We start from the raw sequence: 17217 nt of genomic DNA on the forward strand, positions 1-17217 counted from the left end.
TAATGTAGCTAGAAATAGCAACTGACAACCTTTAAAAACTGAGCTGGTTTTCATTCCTCGGAGACTGGAGGCACACCCCATGCTGTGCTTTATTCATGCTATTTGTAGAAAACAGAGAAAAATGCATACTGATGATGTGTGAACATGCTTAAAGGGACAATACATGACTCTATTAAACGACAACATCACCAAAACAAACAACAAAACGATTGTTCACTCATGACCAAAGCATACCTGTCAGCTCTTCCACAATCAAGAGAGCTTCCCAGTCTACCTTAGCAGACTCATAAAGGTTGGCCAACGAATGATTCCAGGAGTCACTCCAAAAATATTTTTTTAAAGTGCCGTTTTTGAAATTAATGGTAGGTTTCTTTGGAGTCGTTGTTCTAGCAGATGGTCTCCTAGAATGGACGTGGCTTGGAAATAAATTATTTTGAGGGTGTTCATTCTATCATGTATTTAGTGTTAAATAAGGTACATCATGTATAGTTTTCATTCCAGAAGAATTGGAAAAGATGAAAGAAGATGTCTCCTCTGAGTTTTTGGTACACAACATTTTACAGTATGAATCTTCTTCATCTTATAGGTATTACAAACTATTTGGGATCATCCTCTCTGGCAACAATACGGTAATGTCCCATTTGTGTGTTCCAAGATGAAAGCCTTCTACGCAAATAATAAAATTGCCGGGACAGTAATTGAAGCAAACAATAAGAAATAACCAGTTGCTCTTCTTGCAAATTGCCATTAAAGCAATTAAAAATATGGAACCCTTTATAAGCTCCCCGTGTTGTGATACCTGAGGGATACAGTGTTCCTTTAGACGGACTTTAGAAAGCTCTGGGCTAAAGATTTCTATTGCTGTGCAGGTTTATCACCTAAATAAATAATAGAGCTTTACGGATATAATGAGTTGCAATTCAAAAACCGCTGGTGACAGATGTGTTCTTTCTACCAAAATGATAAATAAAAGATCGGAACTAAGAACAATTCCACAGCAACTGGTCACAATATATATTAAAATAAAAAAAGGTTGACGTCTTGATAAGAGAGCTATTTAAAATCGATATCGTTTCATTTCATTGGTGGCGGCTCTACGTTTGGTAAATGTTAAGAAGGCCAGAAACCGCTGCCCACCTGAACCTGCCGGGTTAGGCCAGAATATGTTTATTGCAATAGGATCCCTCTGGATTGTGTGTGGTTTGGTTGTAATAGGTTTAATTTTGAAGATCTGCTCAGGGTGTGAGCCCTAGAACCTGACGCACCTCTACATGAAGTCTTCTACTTGGCAGGAAAGTTATTGGTGATCTCTTAGATCTTTGTTTCTATACCTTGGCCAAGCAGCAGCCTGTTGTTGTTGTTGTTGTCGATTCTGTAACCTGTTGAGTTTTCTTTTACTTTACTGAGAAGGTGTCGATAAGTGGAACACTCTTGCAGTAGAAGAGCTAGAAGTTACTACAGCGATGGAGGTAACGCATGCATGTGATAGACATACCGTGATGGAGGTAACGCATGCATGTGATAGACATACCGTGATGGAGGTAACGCATGCATGTGATAGACATACCGTGATGGAGGTAAAGCATGCATGTGATAGACATACCGTGATGGAGGTAACGCATGCATGTGATAGACATACCGTGATGGAGGTAAAGCATGCATGTGATAGACATACCGTGATGGAGGTAACGCATGCATGTGATAGACATACCGTGATGGAGGTAACGCATGCATGTGATAGACATACCGTGATGGAGGTAACACATGCATGTGATAGACATACCGTGATGGAGGTAACGCATGCATGTGATAGACATACCGTGATGGAGGTAACGCATGCATGTGATAGACATACCGTGATGGAGGTAACGCATGCATGTGATAAGACATACCGTGATGGAGGTAAAGCATGCATGTGATAGACATACCGTGATGGAGGTAACGCATGCATGTGATAGACATACCGTGATGGAGGTAACGCATGCATGTGATAGACATACCGTGATGGAGGTAAAGCATGCATGTGATAGACATACCGTGATGGAGGTAAAGCATGCATGTGATAGACATACCGTGATGGAGGTAAAGCATGCATGTGATAGACATACCGTGATGGAGGTAACGCATGCATGTGATAGACATACCGTGATGGAGGTAACGCATGCATGTGATAGACATACCGTGATGGAGGTAACGCATGCATGTGATAGACATACCGTGATGGAGGTAACGCATGCATGTGATAGACATACCGTATGCCTGTGCTTAATTAAATGTGGATTTCTGCCCCCTTCTTTTTACCCTGTAATTTGACAAATGGGAGCTCTTTCACGGAGTCCACAGATCTTGAAAGAAACACTGAGGATCTGTGAGGTGTTAAAAACTGCATACAGTATATATTCAGTACCGGTCTATAACTACATCATATCAGCCTCATACCAGCGAGTTTTCACGTTTATTTCAGAACTTTTGATGCTATTATTAGACGTAGAGACACGTAATGTCTGCATTGAATTTGCTTTTATATTTACTGATACAAGAAGCTATTATTTTCAGATAATTGAGTCTATCGCAGAGAGTCAGGAGCCAGGTACAGACTTGTAAATACGTGTTCCAGAAATTCTGATGTTGCACATAAAATAATACGTTGTAGGCATAAGGGCTGGATTCGGATATTAGCGAATGGTAATTGGGGAGAACTCGGCATTAAGTACATAGGGCCCAAACATCATACATATAGCTACATATCTCTAAGAGTTCAAACTAAAAACCCCATCTGTTTTGTATTGCAGGAACCGTGAAAGAAAATTGCATATTAGTGAGTCATGTGCTGGTTAGAAAAAGATTACATATTTGGCAACCTAGTCCATAGTAGGGCTAAAACATCAGGAGTCCGTCAACTTGGAACCCAGCCACGCAAAGAGGAGACGATAAGGTCAGGGATAAAGTCATGCATCTCAATGTTTTCTTAAGGTTGTGCATTGGTAGAAAAGTCAATGTTCATTTTAAGGCTTGATGCCTCTTTATTGAGCCATGAACCTCCTTAAACATTGAAATAAACCCGTGAAATAAACAGCAACACGCGTGCAATGTTATATGAGAATAAAAAAAACGTTTGTGAATGCTGCCTCTGCAACGCGCATGTTCAGCATTCGGCCACCAATGAAATCCACACGGTAGAAAACAAATACAAGAACAAGGAAAAAATATTGTTTAATTTAGTCACATGGAACACAGGACGTCGCTACCTCAAGATCTGGTGTGTAAGTAGCTGTATGTTATGTCTTCTTGTGATGGTATTTTTTAATACTGCACTATTGGCATGAAGATTTTTTTTCATACCCAGTAAGTGTATAGTATGGGTGAAGAAGACGGTCTCTGGTCTGCAAGGTCAATAGTGTTTCTTGATGGAGATTGCCATTAACCTTTTAAATATCATAGAATAAGCCCAGCAGTGCCATTCGGTGTGTTGCTCATTCTTCATTTAAAAAATGTCTGCATAACTTTTTGGTGCTTACAGAGTTAAGGTGTCACCTTTTGCTTATTACTGGGACTCCAAGGTAATTTTAGGTCTCCAGTTACACCAGTGGTAAAAAAAGGGGCCAAGTTCTATTGCACTTTACTTAATCTTAATGTACTTAGACTTAATGAGCACAGTAACTTAGATTGTAAACGCTACAGGACGGGGATCTCAAAATGCCTGTAGACTTTTGTACTTATTGTATAATTGTACCTAGTGTACTGTAAAGCACTAAGTTAATCTGTTTGTGCTCCATAAATAACAAAATAAATGCATGCATATATTAAATGGAAGTTTAATAGTGGAAGTTAATGAAATCCCTTAAATCGGGGTATGTAATACGTTCCTGTATTAAAACCCTAGTTCCTTGGAATAATAAAACCACAAGGAAGGTTTATTTGTAGCATCTGATTAAGGCTCTAATATTTATGGGAAAATTGCAGGCCAGGAAGCCGAGCAGCTTGGTGGAAATCGGTCCTGCTGTCCTTACCGTGTTTACCTGGATGTGGCACCTTGAACCTTGCCCAAAAGCTCCCAAAAGCTTATCTACCTTTGTTTGCTGAAAAAACAAGTTTTGTCTTGATCTGCTGCAGGCATTTACATTTTACATAAGCAACCTAGGTTAAAGGGTACATGGGGATGGCTGGCAGCGTTCAACAGCCCGCTAAGCTGCTTACATATTTACTGCACGCGTGATGCTAACCATAACTATACCGATATTTCAATAAACGGAAAGCTGCAGAGCGATCTCGTCAAATATAGACAGAAAATGGTCAGCCTGCCACCCCCACCGATAAGTATGGCACACACAAGATGTTCGTTATACCCCAGAAAACTTTCCTATCTGAAAGCTTAATGTTGGGGGGACGCAGTATATGGGAGGCTTATTTGTTAACCAATTCATGCATTAGGATGTTTTTATGCTATGCCCAGGGTGGCACTCCAAAGCACCTCAGGCTTCAATCTGCCTTGACCTTAAGGCCAGATAGTCGGGCTTTCACTTTATCTAAGCCAAAAGAAGAAGCAAATATAAACGTACATGTTTATTTTCATGTGATATGTCTGTGTGTTCGCCATAAATTGTGCTCTATTAATAGGGGACATTATCGGAGAATGTAAATTGCAGGGCTGCATTTACACTGTTGCTGCCATGTATCCTTCACTTATGAGTATTTACTGGGTATTTGCCAACATAGATTGTAAGCTCATTTGGGCAGGGCCCGCCTCACCTGTTGTTTCTGTTAGGAAAATTGGTATGTTATATACGACTTGCTATGTCCTGCCTACCTATTTTGCAGCGCTACAGAATATGATTGAGCTATAGAACAATAAATAATAATAATATAATAATTGTAAACTTGTGAGCAGGGTCCTCTTTACCTAATGTATCAGTTTATCTTACTCTGTTATTTCTACTTTTGTCATATCCTTTGAATATATGTATTGTAAGAAGCTCTGCATAAATTGTTGGCACTATATAAATAAAAGATAATAATAATAGTATAAATTGCAACCACTAACATAGAGGCCACACTGCCTTTTTGTAGTTACAGTGACCTCATCTGGTATGTCAGTAGTACTGCAGTATTGAATAATGTAAATAATGGAAAAAATGTTGAAATTTCAAAAACTGATAAAACACCACAGACATTAAACACAAATCGTGTAAAGTGCCAGAAGTAAATCGCAGAGTATGTACACTCTCCTTAAAGAAAGATAGGAAATGATCTCTCCACGGACTCTTCTTGTCTCAAAAAACGTGCATATATAACCAGCAAGAGAAAGTTCCGCTCAAAGAATGTTTCAGATGAAGTTTCCTTCTGGCAACGAGCTGGCACACATCAAATATCTAAAAGTGTCCTCCAGTAGATATATAGGAAGCTCCTGGATCTCAGAGTCTTGGCTGAATGATCGGTAAAATCAAAGTTCTAAAAATGTGTTTTGTTGTATCTTACATAAGATTTTGTTTCTACAAATGATCAATAAGCAGGAACATTAGCTGCTATGGTGAAAAGATTTTTAGAAACGTTTCAATCTTTATCACAGTTGTGGTTCATAAGTACCATCCTTGTATTTGTTCTTAATTTTTTTTACATATCAAGTAAGGTTATGGGGTTCTCATGATTGCATTAGAGCTCCTCTTGGAATCATTAGATGACCTTCTTTTAGAAGTCAATGGAATCTTTTACTATAAATAACCCCACTTCTGCTGTATGACCATCACACATATCGTCACCTTAAGGTGATCAGGAGAGGTGACAAATTCTAGCTCTTGATGTCAGAATGATCAGCATATTACTTTGTCGATCACTTCACAAGCACAGACATCGTTTGTCAACAGAATAATATTGGACGTTACTCATTTAAATATTTTGACCCATAAACATATATTCTGGTGACAGGGCCCTAGAATTGATACTCAGCTATTATTATTAGGTTTCATGATAATCTGTGACATTTCTGTCATCAAGGTGCAATGATTGGAATAAATGGGATAAGCCAATACCTCCTGGCCAAAGAGGGACATATTGGTTTTAGTTGGTGTATATACAGTGGGTAGGGTTTTATGGAGACTTTCTGTGACTTATTTACAGATATTTATATAACTAAGTCATTTAGAAGAAACAGGAGTAGGGCCAGGAGAGCGAGGCTTCCTTTAAGGTTGAGCTCCAGTCATTCCTGCCCATCGTACTCCAGAGGATGATCCAGGAACCAAGTGTAGGCTTGGTGCCACTGACAAGAAGAGGTAAGGGAGTATGCTGGCTCCATAACGAGAGCCACTGCAGATGGTATAGCTCATGCCGCTCTAAACATGAATGCTTGGATTGTGACGGAGCGGACCCAGAGTAACCTGGCTGCAGGTACAGAGGACTCAGACAGGAGCGAAGAGCTCAGTGAGCGATAAAGAATGTTGACATGGCCTAGAGCATTACAGTGGTTGCCGGAAGCACTATCATTATTCGGTGGATTTAGTACGGGTTCCCGACCCTCCCTTGTGTCTTCCTGGTTCTTTGAGGTTGGCGATTGGTTTAACTGGATGGAAGGATAGTTTGAGATAAAGTTAGTTTGCCTACATCCGGAATATTTTTCACTTACTGAGTATTCAACTTAGGGGGTATTTCTTTATAGATCTTTATAGATTTCTTGTTATTCATTTGAAGCAATTTTGTGGTAGTGAGTTATGTGGAGGATTAAGGTTGTGACAATCAGGTAAAAGAGTTGGAGGAGATAAAGACTGTAATACGATATGATGGTATTCACTTATCTGTCATTGGATCAGTTATTTCCTGTATAGGCTGGTAGGTGGTATCGAGAGGGTTTAATGGTGGATTTGTTCCAGTCCACACTTTTCGAGACAGGGGTAGAGCTCGGCAAGACAGTTGGATAGACTGGCAAAATTGGGACTGTCTTGCACAAAGAGGGACAGTTGGGAAGCATGGTTAAAGGGTTTGAGGGTCAGAAGCTCTAGGCCTAAGCAGTCATGAACCCAAGTTTGATTTGGAAATGCCACTGGCACACTAGCCTGATGTACTACTAGAGACTAATGTACCATTCATGCAAAAGAGACCGTGACAAATGCTCTTAAACCCTGCAAAGTGTTTCACACAGAAACGCCGGGAGGTTGGTAGGGACTGACATATAAAACATAATGTAACGGTTATAAAAAAATGACTCTACTCTTAAGGCTTAGCCAAGTGCAAGAGTCAATCTTCAAGAACATGAAGCAGCTGCTCTCCATGAATACTAGGTTGTCACTTGATACTTATGTTGAGTTTTTATTGACTACAGTGAGGAGACACATTATTTAGAGCTTAAGAGAAGCTTAATGATCAAGATTTCTGTGTGTTGTGAATTGTGTATCAGCAAATAAAAAAGAACAAATAAATGGCAAATTAATACAATTCCGCTTAACTGAATGTGTTACACAGTGAAAATGCTATACATGCTGTGGCCACTAGAGGGCATTATAGAAGAAATACTTGGAGCTGGTTGTATGGCGTTATCTTCTACAAAGGTAGTGAATGAACTTCTGTTTACATTGGACATTACAGTAAAGTATGAAAAGTATTTTCTTTAAACTCTTTTTATTTGCGTTTTCAACAGGTTTACAACATCTAGGCAAAGTACACAATGCAATCGCCTAAACACTGCTGTCTCCTGGTTCACATCCTACCTTTCCAATCGTACCTTCAGCGTCTCCGTCTCCAGTGACACCATGTTCACCCCCCCCATTACCCAGAGTATAAGCCTCTAGGCCAATCTATGTAATTGAATAGGTGGTCTGCCAGTCATGTGCCAGTCAGGTGGGATGTTGAAACATCAACTGCAATTTTTGTTAAATGTCATTTGGTTGAAGCTTAATAAAGAGACGAACTGGTTTGTGTCTCTTTTTGCAATCTGGCGTCCAACCAGGTCATTTGAAATATAACAGAGTTTACAATGAAATAGTCAAATGGTGGGGCATTCATGATCAATCAATTGGTATAGCTGTCAATGCTATTTGGTTACGTTTGGCAGAGCCTGATTGGGTTGGGGCAACTATTCCAAATAAAACCATAGTAAGTGTTATGGGACATGTAGTAAGCTGACTAAGACATACGGTCACTTCCTCCTAGAACGTCTGGATATCTGGGCAAGACCAAAAGAAGTTATATAGGTCTGCTGGGAGCCCTTGCATTTGGTGCAGGTGTTGTCCCATCAAATAAAGCCTGTGTGAAGTATATGTGGTATGCCATAATACATTGAGGAAGGTAGAAGCTTTCTCAACATCTGTATCCTTTCAATCACCTCCCCACAGGTAGCATTGCCTAAAATGTTGGTCCACTGAATTGAGCCAACTACGATACCCAAGTGTGGTTATTGTTCCCTACATTCCCTGTAAAATGCAAAATGTTCTTTCAATTTTCTTTCGGGTACACGAGAAGATACTGAAGAAGGTGTAGCAACTTTGGGAAGCTAAGAAGTTTAATCAGCATTGCTTTACTCCATAGTGTAATTGGCAAAAGCTCCAAACTCCTCGATGCGTATTTAGAACCGTTGTTAAAATAGGCGGGATATTAAGCGAATATAACCGAGCAGGATTTTCAGTACCCAGATAGCGGATGTATCTTAAAGCCCAAATTAGGTAAGGATTTAGGTTTTCTAGCCTTTTTAATGACTATTTCTACCACATTTGAGCAATAGTTGCAAGGTATTGGGTAAGGATGTGTGGGGCTCAGATATTATACAGTAAATGCCATAAACTTGATCTCCTTATGTCCTATAGGGACACCCTTGAACTTAAGCAGGAATTAATCAGTACCCAGATCAAAGGATCCAGTGTTGTATTGAAAAGTAATGGCAACAGATGAATAGTATTTTTTTCTTAAATTCTAAATTTTAATATGAAAACTTAAGTGGTAAAACTGTAAAAATTAGCAAGCCCAACACAGCATTATTAATTAAATATTTCGTTCGGTATTATGTTGGCCATACAAGGGGAAGCACTCGTGCTTAATTATCGGTATATTTATTTTATATTTATATGTATTTGTTACATATATTGGTTGCTAAATTTTTGCTGAAAATACCCTTTTTCATGTTTATGTTCTGTAGTTTGAGCCTCTAGCCTTGCTGGGTTTGTTGCTTTTTGAAAAGCTCCTGGCTCCAGTTTAGTCGATTTGCAGATTGACTGCATAACGTTGGCTTAGATGAATTGTACCTTTGACTCATCCTACGTTAGATCACAACTACAGATTTAATCAAATTCTAAGTATGGCGTTAATACGTCACCCTAGACAGCTGCAGCGAAGACGGCATGTTTCAGACAGCTCATGTTTTACAGCGAATAAAGGGACTTCCCCTGAAGTCACATCATGAGTCACAGACACCTAGGAAGTCCAGGCAGTGAGCCAAAGACTTACACAGAAAAAAGATCAGCTGATCCCCTCTCCCTCCTCTTCCCTTTCAGAAACGTGTCTAGGACAGCCAGGTAAACACAATGTGTTAGTTCCACTCACTGTAAGTTTGACCCCGAAGAGACCCTCTCATCTTACTAAACAGCTCTTAGAAATGTGAGTGAGGTGATTACATCATCTAGATCGTAACTCGTGTGAGCAGGGCCCTCCTCACTTGTTATGTCCTGTCTACGAACTCTAAACTATGCACCACTGTTGACAAGAGCACCCATAGACAGGCTGCATAGTTCAGAGTTCGTTCATTTTTTAGCAGTATAACAGAGACTTGACATTGTGACAATGACCCCGTTTGCCCTAAAATATTTTGCCCTCTGTTCTCAACTCAATGAACTAAAACATAGGGTCGTTCAAGCTGTGATGTCATAGCTCGGCTTGTCTTCTTTGGCTTCCAAGGGGTTATGAGGGCAGCAGTAGAAGAGAGGCCGGGGTTGGCCCATAATCTGATTTCCCTGCTTCTCACTAGGTGACCAAGAAGGAGGCGTCTCTGTCCCCAGGGATTTATATTTGTGTGATCCTTGTAATTGTGCCAATGACTTCTTGGTTATTTTGCATGGAGTAACACTTGACACACAGGTTGCTCATTTGCTAGTCCCACGTGATTGTGAACGCATCGCTTTGCATCACATGGCACTTTTCTTTCATCATACAAAGGACTCAGATTATTGTTGCTCTTTAACAGAAGGAAAGCTAAGGTGCGGTAGGGTTTAACGCCATTTATTAATTCTAGGCTGGAATCCAAGTCACATGGGCAGTCACTCTATATTTTAATCCCCTCTGTACTACGAGAGGCTCTAACATCTTAAACCGTGAGCTGGCATGCAATCTGGCAATGTGTTTAGAATATGTCGTCTCTAGGCACTGCATAACATATACAACATACAATACTTTCTGCTGTTATACAGGCAGTGCCAGTATCATGTTCAGCAAACAATTAGGCAAACAATTGTACATCTACATCCTTTTCACTGGAACACGGGTATATTATACAGTATATTACGTCAAAGGCAAGCCTTTTTATAAACAGTAAAGACACCATGAAGAGATATTCTTTACGACTCTCTCTATTGGAATAGAATGTGTTCATTACTAAATCCTCACATGGATGATAGTCTCCCCAGCTATGGTGGCTTGGTTTGCCTTTGAACCATACCGACTGTATGCAAATCCATCACTATGACTTTGGTGCTGAAATCAGGGAAAGAGTTAGGGGTACGCTCTTTATTTAATTTTTCTCAAACCCCATACAGAACCCTGGAATTCATGGAGCATTTTAGAATAACCTTACGTCATTGTCCCCATCCTTGTGGTTGATTTTTTTGTCCTTAGGGTTGTCCACCAGCAAATATATCTAATGAATCTAGCACTAGGATCGAGAAGAACTTTTTTTTTCGTAAAACCTAATCTGTGGGTGTGGGTTTTAGGATAATTTCCATTATTTTCATTGAATTGTGTGATCACTCAGTTACCATCATAGGAAAGGGGTCACTCAGAATAACGACTCTATATTTATATTCTAAGAAATATTGTCTGATCTAGATCATTGCTTAGTCATAACCACTTAGTACATTTTATTAGAATGCGTGTATCAAGGTCTGGAATGGGCTGTATAGTTTTAGCATTCAGGAACATAGTAAGGTCTAATAAATATATTTTACAAAAGCATTCCATCCAGCACTAAAAAAGAAGAAAGTATATTAAAATAATGTACTCACGCATTTTTTTTTTGCCCTTGTAGCGCGGCACGCAACTCTAAATTCTTATATTGAACTTGAGTAAACGTTCCTAAATCTTATCCCTTTGAGACACCGACCATGGATTATTTAATATTGCAACAGACTTGCAGAACTGTTAACACCTTCTTGATTAAAATTCTTTTGATTCCATACCCCCATTTAATTCCAGCATCGGATCTTTGTTCATAATAGTTCCTTTAATCAATGTCATTGGAAAGAAAATTAATCCTTTGTGTTTGGTAGGTGCAAAAATTCCTTCCCAGAAAAGATTAAACTGGAATAAGCATCTAAAGACCTGGCAATTTATTTATTACCAACAATAAAAGACTACAAATAAAATCAATGCTTGCTAACAATTGGGCTTAATATAATCTTTTTTCTCTCTCAAAATGATGGAAATACATATATATATATATATATATATATATATATATATATATATATATACCGTATTGGCTCGAATATAGGCCGCACTTTTTCCCCCCACTTTAAGTTTTTAAAGTGGGGGTGCGGCCTATATTCGGGGTCTAGCGCCCGACGCCCGGGACATGCAGTCCCGGGCGCCGGGCAGGCAGCGGGGTTAGGATACAGATCCCCCGCAGCGGTGCAGGGGACCTGCATCCTTCTCCCCGATACGCTCAGACAGCCTCCCCTGCCAGCACTTCACACGGGGGGGGGTGCCGGCACGGGAGGTTATCTAAGCGTTTTACCTCTGCCCACCCCCGACTTACCGGAGCAGACTCCCGGGTGTCTTGCGGGGCCGGCGGGAGACATTTACGCAATACGCAAATGCAACTTCCGGTAACGGTACCGGAAGTTGCATACGCGTATTGCGTAGATGTCCCTCGCCGGCCCTGAAGACACCCGGGAGTCTGCTCCGGTAAGTCGAGGAGGGGGGGCAGAGGAGGACAGCGGCAGCGTATCGCGGGGAGGGAGGACAGCGGCAGCGTATCGCGGGGAGGGAGGACAGCGGCAGCGTATCGCGGGGAGGGAGGACAGCGGCAGCGGATCGCGGGGAGGGAGGGCAGCGGATCTCGGGGAGGGAGGGCAGCGGATCTCGGGGAGGGAGCGCAGCGGATCGCGGGGAGGGAGGACAGCGGCAGCGTATCGCGGGGAGGGAGGACAGTGGCAGCGTATCGCGGGGAGGGAGGACAGTGGCAGCGTATCGCGGGGAGGGAGGACAGTGGCAGCATATCTCGGGGAGGGAGGACAGTGGCAGCGTATCTCGGGGGGGAGGACAGTGGTAGCATATCTCGGGGAGGGAGGACAGTGGTAGCATATCTCGGGGAGGGAGGACAGTGGCAGCATGTTTTTTTTGGTGCTTTTTTAAAGAAAAAAAACTTTTTCTTTAAAAAAGCACCAAACTTTTAGGGTGCGGCCTATATACGGGGGCGGCCTATATCCGAGCCAATACGGTATATATATATAATCTTTCCTCTCATTTTCAAAATGTTTTTTTCAGAAATAAATACATTTTAATTATTATAATGCAAATCCAAAATGGAATACATTATGTATCTTCATTTAACGATGATTGCTAAAAACATGTTTTTGCCATTGCAGTGTTTGTGAATAGAAGAATAATGTAAGTGCTGATCTCAGGAAACAAACGATAAAATGTATAATATGGCCTTGGCATTCTCATACTTTAATGGCAACCATACAGACTATAGATGGATTTTTGCTGACATGCTTCACTGCGGTTTCTGACAGTATACTATAAATTGGCCTTGTATTAACTTGATATAGCGGACCTATTGTTTACATTTTTTACATGTAACAAATGGCAAAAAGAACTTCAGTTTGGTAAATTATTCGATTGTCTTTCCCGAAATATTTAACTCTAAATTGAAGAATTAAAAACAAATAAGGTCTTCGTATTGCATAAATACCCATCGGAACCTAGAGAATGCTGGAGCCACATCAAGCAGAGCCTTCATGCGGTCCAGAGGTATTCGCAGATCTGATGTTTTTGGTCAATACTAAATTTGTTGATTTGGAAATTAAGATTTAAAGGATAAAGATGCACTCATGTTTATCTCATTTTTGGATATATTTGTACTTGTCTGCTTAAGGAGTGTTGTGATCAATTATATTTATGGATCTGATGAGGGGGGGTGATCAGTTCTATAATTCTTCTTTATCTTTCATTTTTGATTCACGTTAATTGTGAAATATAGATTTAATTCCACTGTTAACGCCACAATTTACATAGGGAGATTGATGGTACATTCCACGGGTTTACAACTAAATATTTACATTTTTGGGGGTGTGTTATATGACATAATAAAGGGTATGACAACACAATTTATTTCACTGTACTGATTTCCTCCCTTTTAAATTTATTTACCACTCTTTACATTTTCAACCCCTCTTCTAACTGCACTACTGCTTTATGCATTATTTGCTGTGCTATTCGGTAGTTAATATCCTGCATTTAAGTCAGATATTTTATTAAAATACGACATTTTTGGAATACTTTTGTTAGGAAGCCAGCAAAATCATCAATACCTAATCTCATAATAAGCAAGTAAGTAAGTTAATATACTTTTAATAATGCATCGACTTCTATTAACTTACAAAAAATGTATTCAGTTACGGGTCAGAGGGCATTGCAGCTTAATAGCTTCTCAAAACAGAAGCAAGTGATTTGCACAGAAAAAAAATCTCCATGATCCATTAGTTGTAAACATAATTAATTCTCCTGAGGCACTTAGAGGTTACTTGCACTGGCCCTAAACTATCTTAGGTGTGTTATGTAGCAGGATAGAAAAATGTGATTTGTTTTCTTAATTCTAGAATGCTAGTGTCAGGGTTGGCATGGGTTGGAGCTGGTACACCACTGACCATGGTGACTGATAACATAAACAGAAGGCCAGAATAGGATAACAGGGCCAGAATAGGATAGTCCAAGGCAGGTGAGGGTCAGCAAGCAGGCGGCAAGGTTCATACACAGTTAAACAGGCAGAGGTTGGTAGGCAGGCTGCAAGGTTAAACACGAGCCAAAATCGGAGTAAAGAAGAAAAAGACCAAAACTACAGCACAGCACAAGGACAAGCTCACTGTAGGCAACAGAACTACTGAGCACTGGCATGTAAATCTTGAGGCTCTTTATAGTGCTGCTGATGTAAAAGTGAGGTGGCCCTTAAGGTGTTTTGCACCTTACATGGTGCTTTCTCATATGCATGCCCAGTGTATGCATGTTGTTCGAGTTCGAGTCCATGTTTGCGGTTGTGGTAGGGAGCATCAGAAGATTACTGCCATACTTTCTGTTGAAATAATTTTGCAAATTGGGCTATGCCCCTTGGGTCCACTGAAGGGTAATGTTAATGCTACAGCATACAAAGAAATTTTAGACAATTTTATGGCACTAGTTTGGGGAAGGTATGGGTGTACCCCAGTGCCCAAAGAAAGGTCCATAAAGTTTGGTATGGAAGAACTGAAGTGGCCTGCACATAGACCTTAACCCCATCGAACACCTTTTGGGTGAACTGGAATGGAGATTGCGAGCCAGGCCTTCTTGTCCAACATCAATGCCTGACCTTACAAATACCCTTCTGGATGAATGTTCAAAAATTCCCACAGAAACACTCCAAAATCTTGTGAAAAGCCTTCCCAGAAGAGTGGAGGCTTTTATAGCCACAAAAGGGCTAACTTTATATTAATGCCCATGGTTTTAGAATAGGATGTCCAACAATTTCATACCGGTGTGATGGCCAGATATCCACACATGCCATTATATAGCCATAACCAACGTATATGCTTCCTGCTGCTCATAAAGTGTGTTACATGACTTCTGACTGCTATTAAAGAGTTAAATTCGACCGCTCATTTTCATAATTTTTTTTATTATGAATAACTACTGATTCTGGAATCCCAAAAAGTCCCTGGTGCCGAGTCTATGCTCCTGTCAAATGCTTGAAACGTGATCAAATAAGTCACTGGATTGCATGTGAGCTGAGCGAGTTATAGGAGAACTTAATGACGGATTGTTCCCAATGGAGAAGGAAAAATAAGTCTTGCAGTAGCTAGGAAACTATTACTTAAAGGCCTGCACACTTTACAGTTGTTGTGAAAGTGGTTAGCAGATATTTCATTATCCCAACATGCAAAAAAAAAATAAAAAAATACACTGAATACAATAAAAATAGGAATATATTTTTAAGTTAGAAAATTAAAATCAAGTATTTTTCTGAATCCTTATTTTGATACCTTTTGTATATGAAACTTATAATAAGGATTCAGAAAAATATTTTTGGGGTACCATGCAGAGAGGTATCTTGGTTGGGTGCCTTTCTAGGCCTGACATAGGGCAGTGCCCAAGCCTTCCCCTACCACTTACCTCCACAGCTGCTGCCTACCGTGCTGTGGTGTGGAGTAAAGTCTCTATGGAGTCTGGTAAGGCACATAACTCCATATTGTATATAGGCCATTTACAAGGTATATCTCTGACCTCCTCAACCAGCCCAAGAAAAAGTGACACGAGCCTCACCACACTTTCCCCCAATTATCCATCCCATAACCTGGAAATGCCACCTAAGGCGATCATACATCACTGGTCTCATGCAGTATGGGATATGGTGTGGCATACTTAACACAACTAATGTTTTCTACTACTTCAACCACTTCTTAACCCTTATAATGTCTGGCTATATAAAATTTCTTTTATGGTATTTAAAGCAAAAAAACTAATTTCAAATAAATTATGTATCTTCATTAGGTATTACAAATTAGGTTGTTATTACAGATTTTTTTTTTCTGTTTTACATGCCTACTATATTTTTATATGGCTTACATTTTATGATAGTGCTAATATAGTACAGTATTTAATGCACATGCTAAAGCAATATTTATTGTTTTACATGGAACAATTATCCAATAGTGGGAAAAAAATGTATGATATATTATATTCACAAAAATGTTCAGTTTTATTCCAGCTTGCTCTAACAAATTATGAAATCATTGATCCATTACAAAAGCTACTCTAAACAAATAAAATATTTATATTTTTTTAATTATTTATCATTGGTTGGTACCGATTTATAATTTTTAGGACTGATATCTTAAATGTATCTGAAAAATACTATTTATAAGTATAGTTAAAGGGACAGAACACCTTAATATAAAATTTGCATTCTCTCCTGCCACAAGCCTCTTGACATACATAGATATTCTCTCAATAGCATACTTGTTTTTTGTCAGTGCAAACATATGGGGAGTTATTATCTCAATTTAAAATAAATCAATTACTTCAGATATGTAATCAGGCTAACTGATTTATTTAACCTGTTCAAGCAAACCAAAGTTTTATGTTGTTAGGTAAGCAATGGTCTTTATAGAGCAACTAAACTCTGTGTAGGCTCTGAAGAGCAGGGCCCTCTTCTTATTTTGTACATGTATAATTAACATGTGTTAATGTATTGTCATTGTAAATTGTATTTGTTAAATATTTTCACTGTAAAAGCGCTTTATATTCTGTTGGTGCAAACCGTCAAACCCTACTTATATTAAAGGTAAGGTTTTTACAGGTATTGTCTAAAAACATTCATTAAAAAATGGCATACAAACCTGTTTTTATTGCCTATTTCCTGTACCATGTCTTGTCTGTGGCACAGTTGGCAGTGCTGGTCACCAAAAGTACAAGTGGCAAAAAAATGGCACTGGCACTATAAGGCCAAAGACTGCTAAATGACATGCATGTGGACACTGACTGAATTTGCAAGGCCGTGTGCCGGTATACTAATTAGTGTACTGGAGGAGGTGGATCCGCACGTCTGCTTTACTCAGCACCTCTGAGATGATGAAAGTAATGAAGTGGTCATTCTGCTGTGTACTATGTGGGTCGATGAATACCAATGTGCATTTTTCACTTGATCGCACTTTGGTACTTTTTTTTAATCTAACTTTGTTTACACCATGAAAATTAAATTTGTTTATCACTGTTCATATTCTTAACTGTGCATTCTGTTGAGCCAACCTTTTATAGGTTTTTTCTGCATTAATGGTG

This window comes from Spea bombifrons, chromosome 2 (genome assembly GCF_027358695.1).
Source record: "Spea bombifrons isolate aSpeBom1 chromosome 2, aSpeBom1.2.pri, whole genome shotgun sequence".
NCBI lineage: Eukaryota > Metazoa > Chordata > Amphibia > Anura > Pelobatidae > Spea > Spea bombifrons.